This window comes from Dermacentor albipictus, chromosome 7, assembly GCF_038994185.2.
Source record: "Dermacentor albipictus isolate Rhodes 1998 colony chromosome 7, USDA_Dalb.pri_finalv2, whole genome shotgun sequence".
Taxonomy (NCBI): domain Eukaryota; kingdom Metazoa; phylum Arthropoda; class Arachnida; order Ixodida; family Ixodidae; genus Dermacentor; species Dermacentor albipictus.
In genome coordinates, this window is record NC_091827.1 from 73,408,731 (window position 1) to 73,416,970 (window position 8,240).

The following is an 8,240-nucleotide window of genomic DNA, read 5'->3' on the forward strand; positions in this document are numbered from 1 at the left end:
TTCCGAGAATTACAACCTTTCACTGGATTTAGTTGAACGTTCATACAGCACTTATTGGCAACCAAGAATAGGGCTCCTAATCATTTCAACCTTTAATTAGTACAGCCAATACCCTCATCTAAAGTTCCAAGTCTACACTTGACACCTTCAAAACGGCAGAATGTTTTGGCCTTTCTTTAGAAAGCGATTTTTTAATACATTCTAGTGTTTCGCATGGCTGCCTGCTTGTAGCGTGCCAGGTGTTTTTGCCATAGCCGCGGTTTGGGCAGATATGTTTGCGGATATATATAAGACGAATATATTAAACTACCCCAGAAGGGGCATATATGAGTCTGTTGGTGAACAGGTACGCAGATAATATTATCAATACTTATTTCTTTGCTTCCTGTATAAAACCTGGACGTTGCTTGGCGGGTATTAAGCATTCGCAACCTACACCAATGTTTTCATTGCATGGTGAACTATATTCACCACTTTCCGGGATATACTTTATTCTCTTTGACTTACGCAATAAGCATCCGCGGATTCGTTTTTAGAGAATCCTGTAAAATGCGCATGTTCCATTGCATTTCATAAACTTGCAACTCCATATCAGCCCATATATATTTATAACACACCCACTACCTAATATAATGATTTACATTTCGGGGATGAATAACTTTTGGAGGGTTTCTTTTTGCCATTCGACATGTGTTACTTACAAAGGAGCCCTTCAGGGCAATTATTCCAGAATGGGTGTGGGCCAGTGCGGCATCAGTGGTAGACAGTACCTAAATTATGCCCCAGACATGTCGCACTTTGCACGTATGTGCCATCACCATTCTTATCTCAACCAGAATGAACATAGTCTGACTATAAAAGACTCAGTATCAAAATTGAATGCAGAAGTTTATTGTTTTATTGGACGAAGTTATGCCCACAAGAACAAGAGACACTCAAAGCACAATGACAGTGCCGAACACAATCAGCGATCGTCGAAATCTGATTGAGGGTCAAGCACACCAGCTTTTTTGTATGAGTCATCAAAGCTTCGAGAGTAATCGCCGGTACCCGCGTGTCTTCCAGCGAGTGCTGTACAATTCCCGTTGCTCATACAATGATATTGTACAGGTTTTGGTGACAACAAACAGCGCATAGAGCCATTGATAACACACGAGAAACTTCCCAGCGTTCAGCCGCGTTCTGCGCTGACAGATAACGTTGTCCATTTTCTAGCATTTTCTAGCCCGTGAAAAGCGATCACCCAAGAATGATAAACAAGCCCAAGTGTCAATGCTCCCCTCTCAAAAAGCATCGTGCTGTGGCAACAAACATAACATACTTAGTTATTATAACACACATATCATACTTATTATAAAGGGACAAAACAACAAAGACACCAAGTTCAAAGCAACAAAGTCCAAAGAAATCAAGTTCAAAGTTCAGCTATGCAAACTTCCAAACTTCATTAGTGCTTGTAGAACGGCTGAAGTCGCACAACACGAACTATTTCTGGTCGTAAGCGGTGCCACTTTTATTGGGAAATGCCGTCTGGCACGACCTCATAGTCGAGTGCACCAATGCGTTCGATGATCTTGTAAGGTCAGAAATAGCGGTGTAGAAGTTTCTCGCTAAGCCCTCATCGGCTTCTCGGGGTACAAACCTAAACGCGATCGCTGCGCTTGCACCCGACGTAGCGTCATCGAAGACTCTAGTATCGGCTGTGGGTATGCTGCTGGTTCTTGATGCGTAGGTGGGCGAGCTGTAAGGCTTCTTTAGCGTGCTGCCCATAGGCTGTGACGTCGAGACTCCCTTCGTCGGTGATGTATGAATGCGTTGGCGTCGAGAGTCGTCGTAGGGTTCCTGCCGTAAACCAGCTTGAAAAGCATGATCTTCGGAGTTTCTTGCACCGCCGTGTTGTAAGTGAAGGTTAAGCATCACAGGACGGCCGCCCACTTCTTGTGTTCGACGTCGACGTACATTGCAAGCATGTTGGCGATGGTGCCGGTCAGGGGCTCCATGAAACCATTCGTCAGCGGGCAGTAGGCAGTTGGCCTGGCGAAACGGTTTGAGTCAGCTCAGTAGTAAAGGCCATCCCTCTGTCGTTGAGGAAGACTTCCGGGGAATCATATTGCAGCAGGATGTCCTGGACGAAGAATTCAACAACTTAGGCAGCACAGCCTGTAGGGAGAGCTTTCGTTTCAGCGCAATGGCTATGGTAGTCGGCAGCCACGACGATTGACTTGCTTCCTGATGTTGACCTCGAAAAGGGCCCCAACAAATCTCGATGTGCTTACACGGTCAGCAAGAAGGCTTGATCGGCTGTAGCAATCCCATCGGCATCGTCGGTTGTGCCTTGCTTCGCTAGCAGTCTCGACATGTCTCGACGTAATGGGCGACAGGCGCGGCAAATAGCACTCCTCTTGTATTCTTCCAAGCGTACGGCGAAACTCGAGTTGCTGGGCTGTCGCATCTCTGTACAGGGCGTACAGCATTTCTGACTAGAGTCCTGCGGGTTCTTCAACACCAGGAGATCATTTTTTTCTGAAAAGTGAAGATAATCCGCGCCTAAATACCATCGAGACATCGTCGGTCTTTACTTGCAAGTACTCAGCAAAGCTTCTGAGTGCTCGGTCCACTCCCTGTGGCAATGCAAATTCATGGCCAAATATTGTACCAAAATGTCGTCCCTATCTTATTAAGTGGGGCTCGGTGGGTCCACGGAAGTGCAAGACAGGCAGTCAGCATCAGAGTGTTTTAGTCCGCACCTGCTGATGACAGTGATGTCATATTTTTACAGTCACAGGCTCCACTTCCCCGGGCGTCCAGAAGGTATCTTTAAATTCACCAGCCAACTTAACGCGTGATGGTTGACTTTGAATAGCCTGCCTTACAGGGCACGGCGGAATTTCACTGTAGCCTATGTGTAGGACAGGCAGTCCTTTTCGGTTGCAAAATAGTGTTCCTCCGCTATTGAACGCGATTAGGTGGTACACGTTATCAGCCGTTCAAGTCCGTCTTTCTTCTGGACTAGGAGGGAACCTAGGCCTAGGCTACTGGCGTCAGTACAGATTCCTGTATCCGCATCCACGTTGAAGTGCGCTACTACGGGCGACTACTGCATGCGCACCTTGAGTTTTCAATAAGCGTTGGCTGGCGGCATTAACCACTTGAACTCGCCATCGTATTTATTGATATGTGTCAGCGCCAGAGTGATGCGTTAAAAGACATTCACAAAGATCTTGTAGCAGGCACACATGCCAAGGAATCAACGCACTGCGTCGCGGTCGAAGTGATCTTCTAAGGGTTGGGACCGACTCCAGATTTGCTGATGACGTGGGCCGGGATCAGGAGCTCATCATAAGCGCAGCCCCACAGTTACAGCTTCAGAGTGAGCCTTGATCACTTGATGACCTCTAGTACTGCCGCAAGCCACCTAAAGTGACCGTACATTTCCGGCAAAGACGACGACTCCATTCAAGTAAACAAGACAGGTCTGCCACTTTCATCCTTCTAACACTCTGTCCGTGACGCGCTGGAACGTTGCAAGCGCTTCGAACAGACCAAATGACATGACCTTGAGGTCACAGAGGTCATTTGGCATGATGTAGGCGGTCTATTCGCGATACCTCTCGTGGATTTCTATTTGCCAGTAGCCAGTGTTGATACCTATCAACGACAAGTATTTACCGTTGCAGAGCCGAACCCACTCGCCGTTGATCCGTGGGACGGGGTATACGTCCTAATTCGTGGTCTTGTTCAGACGGCGACAATCGACGCCGAAACGCAGGTTCCCATCCTGCTTCTTCACCAAGACTACAGGAGATGCCCGGGGGCTTTTCAACGGCCGGATGAAGTTGTCGAGCCGGATTTTGGAATTCTTCGCTAATAGCTTCATGTTCCCGCATGGAAACTCGCCAAGTGTCGTGGTGAACTGATGCAGCGCATACTTCGGGTATTGTGCGATGAAACTAGTGTTTGTCGGATCCTCCATGACGCGGAAAAGTAGTCTTTGTATCGTCGGGGAGGAACCCTAAGCAGTTGGAGCTTAGTCATGGGGGCGCTTGGATTTATGTCGAAGTCCGGTTCGGAACTATGTTCGCCTGAGTAAATCCGGCAGAATCTGAGTGCACGAACGCTTTGTTGGTTCCCACAATTTCCTCGATGTATGCCATCGTTGTGCTCTGGTTGTTGTGCTGGAACTCCTGGCTGAAGTTTGTCAGCATCACTTTCTCTTACTTCTGTCTGTTCGAGCAATCCATCTTTCGACCCAAATTTCACAGTTGAGCGATAGACATTGGTTGCCCTTGATGATGCTTTTTACGTCACGGATGTCTCGTTCCCGACGGTATTCACAATGGTGGAAGGAGGCGCGACGCTGATTTAGTCCTCAAAAACAATGCAAGACGTATCCGTCGCTATCGTTTGATCATTGGACAGCGTTATGAAGTTTAACGTCAGGCCAACGAATGCATCGGGTTGCGTCATTCCAAGAATTACGTCTCACGAGCACTGTTGCAGGACAACGAATGTTGCAGGTTAGGTCAGGTCATGAACTGTAGTTATTGCCATGCACATTCTGGCCGGTTTTATGATGTGTCTTTCAGCTGACCAAATTTAATGGCCCTCCCATGCAGCCTTGGCTTTCTTCAACTTCACTGATTACGGAATAGTCTGCTCCAGTTTACAAGCGCGGTGACTTCAAGACCGTAGAAGTGTACGTCGAGGTCTGCAGGTATTTGTCTTGCATTGCAGTTATGTCGTGGTATCAGACCACGGCTGATGCGTCGAATCGTCGGGTCGTCTTTTGTTGGTGTGTTCTTGGCTCCGAAGCTTCGTCGTGAGGGCAGCGTCTGGTTTCTGCATCGTCCGAATTTGTCTTGAAGAGTCACCGTTGACGGTGAAGGGTCTTCTTCATATTGAAGTGCAGCTACCACACCTCCATCGGTTGCTGCTTTTTTTTGTTTTCGGTATGTGGGTTTACGGACAGGACGTGGGTTAGGATAGTGTATGGTCGGTGCGGTGGCGACAGATGGCGTTTTGGCGATGGCGAACGCTTAACACGTCGGGTCTCCGCTATGTTGAAGCGAGGTAGTCAGTGATGCAACGGGACCGCTCACCAAGCTGGTGACGTGGTGCTTTCACGGCGAAGCGTCGCAGTCCCAAGTCGCGCCATGAGCACCAGCGGTGGTAGCAGCAGCTGGAGCATGCCATACATTGGGCTTGCTTCTGTAGCTGCGCTAGGCGACTGGAGGGCAAACTGGCGGCTGCGGTGGTGAAGAGCGGAACTGCAACACTACCGCGGTTTGGAGCGAAAGAAGAGCCTGACAATGGAATACGACGACGTAAGGCATCGCTTCCGGCTGAGGCCGCAGCAAGTGGGGGTGAATATCCTCGCGGATGGTGTCAGCAATGGATGTTACTTGTGGCTGCATCGAAGTGATCAGCTGATGAAGCTCTTGTAGTAAACGGAGGTTGTCTGTGCCCAGTGATTAAACTCCGGTATAGTATGTTGTGTTGGTGCAGTGGTGTAATTGTCTGCTCCTTATTTCCAGTGTTTTCTAGGTGTTGGTGGCCTCGTGTAGAAATTTTCCGATGGTCTTCGGTGAGTTCGGTATCATTCCAGTGAAAAAATTTTGCCACGGGTGCCGAGAGAGAGGCGAAAGCTTACAAGCGCGTAAAGTCTAGAGGGTGGAACCGACGAGGTAGTTCATGCGGTGAACCTTTGCCAGGGGTGCTGCAGCGCTATTCTCGATAAAGTCAGTCTTGACAATAATCCATCCATTCTTTGCCCATTAGGGAATACCAATGCAGCGCGGTCGCATGGATGTTCATCGCTGAGTTTCACTGATAGTGGTGCTCAGTGCATCACCGATGACAGTGCATTGTGCGTCTATCTATTGGCAGTAAATATTGTTAATGCCTCTCAGCGCTGCTGATGGTTTTGTTTGATAGTCGAACTCAATTCTCAACTCAACTCAATGCTCAATTGGAACATCGCGAAACCATGCCGTGATGAACTCGCGAACATGGCAGCAGCAGCAATAACCCATCTCATCGCTTCCAGTGGCAGACAGAGTCAATATCACGGTGTAGACCTGTTCACCTACCTGACTGACACATCGTTTCAGTGTAACTTTCGACTTTCCAAAACGTCAGTGCGCTGTTGTGTAATGAGTTAGGCGAAGACCTACATCTGCGGAGACAGTGTGTCTTCACAATGAGGCTTTCCGAGCAAATCGTGGGACTGGGCTGCGACGCAAGTGTTCGTCCGATCGCTTCGGCTGCCTCCGGCTTCAAGCGCTGTGCGCGCATCGCAAACCTGGGCCATGCCCAGTCAAGTGGCGTCATCGGAACACTCGGACACCTACAAGGACCTGGGTTTCAACGCGAACCGACCAACTTGCGAAGTGCTCACATTATATCGGAAGACTCAGAATGGAGATCGGGCTGCCTACAGGTGCAACAGGTGCCGGAAGCTGTTTTGGCAACCCACACGGTGCCACTTCACTGAATGGGCTGAAAGGCGGAGTTTGACCATGAGCAATAGTGCTATTGACGAGTACTGTCTTCCCGGTGGGCGAAAGTACTATCCAGGTCGCCGGATGCCGGGCAACAACCTTCCGCCGGGCGCCAAGAATTACGGAGGCGTTGCAGATCGTGGACCATGCGTTTTCGGCGTGGTCTGCGCTACCAGAAAGGAGCTGCGACTTTTCAAGATCGACCGACAAAATTCAGTGGCGCTAGGCCCCATCGCTGCAGCCAATGTTCAGCTGGGGACCATTATTCACAGAAAGAGCGGACTGTTCACAACTGTATCCAGAATTTTGGGGTTGCTATCTGGACGAGTATGAATGTGGATGGGGAGACAGTCAATCACAGCTTGAATTTTGTGGAGCCGATCACGTGCACACACATGCAAAAATAGAAAGTTATTGTCAAAAAGTAAAACTCCACCCCCTTAGTGGCGGGTACAGGGTAACTGCACCATTACTACAGTCTCAACTTACACGGATGTGGTAGTTAGTTTATGGCCACGTGCCCTGCATAGACTCTTTCTCGCGTTTGTTAGAAGCCATGGATTGCTCGGGACTACGCAGTATGAAGACTGGTTCGTGCGGTTGTTAGAAGCAATCGTTCGGCGCTATCCAGTAAGAAGATGCATCACAAAGTAAAAGAAAATAAAGCATATATGTCTAGGCTCTTACTTGTATCAGTGTTTTTTGGTATTCCTGCGTGCTTACACAATAAGTGCGTGGCAAACCACTTCTACGCTAGACAGCGCCCACGTCATCTCGCAGTCTTGAATTTATTCAGAGGAACGAGTGATCCATTGAATACCCAGTGTGAAAACCAGGTGCGCACAAATCCGCGATCGGAAATGTGAGGGCAAGCAGTTAAAACGTGGTACCATTTCTACGCAGAGGAAAGAGAAGGAACCACGAGTGCTCTGTTGAAAGCCCAGTGCGAAAGTGAGGCACAGATTAATCAGTGCTCGGAAATGTGAGCACAAGCATGTAACGAGCCACGCCAATCCAATAAAGAGGGAAGAGGAGGAGGGCGTTCCATCGTTATTAAATTAGAAATTAGTCTAATAAACATGCCGTGTACAGTCGCAATTTTTTTGCAGCTTCAGCGCAACTTCAGTGACTGAGCGGCAGTCCCGATCTCAACTTAATCGAAAATGTTTAAGGAATGATAAAATTCAGGCTCTCGAGGCCCTCGGTGGAGCAGCAGGGCCCTCGGTAGAGCTGCTCCACCACGGTGGAGCAGCTCTGGATTGCCATACAACAAGAATGGGAGCTCCTGCGGGCGAGGAGCGAGGTGGTGAACGCACTCTACAATTTGCTGCCTGATCTATTCGCTCAGGCAGCAAATTGTACATTGGCAGCAAATTCTGCCATGCGCTCAGATGGATGGCGGAAGCACGCGCTTCTGGACTGCCATGCAGGGAGGTGGTACTTTGTACCGTGTAGTTTTTGTGTGTTATCAATGCTTTCATCATCATCATCTTCATCAGCCTGGTTACACCAACTGCAGGGCAACGGCCTCTCCCATACATCTCCAACAACCCCGGTCATGTACTAATTGTGACCATGTCGTCCCTGCAAACTTCTTAATCTCATCCGCCCACCTAACTTTCTGCCGCCCTCTGCTACACTTCCCTTCCCTTGGAATCCTGTCTGTAACCCTTATTGACAATCGGTTATCTTCCCTCCTCATTGAATTTCCTGCCCATGCCCATTTCTTTTTCTTGATTT

General features: G+C 48.8%; 1 protein-coding gene across 3 annotated transcripts in view; it reads left to right on the forward strand.

Annotated features, from left to right (window-relative positions):
• Positions 1–8,240, forward strand: part of LOC135916087 (uncharacterized) — a 113,924-nt gene that overhangs the window by 32,986 nt on the left and 72,698 nt on the right. The window lies entirely within an intron of this gene.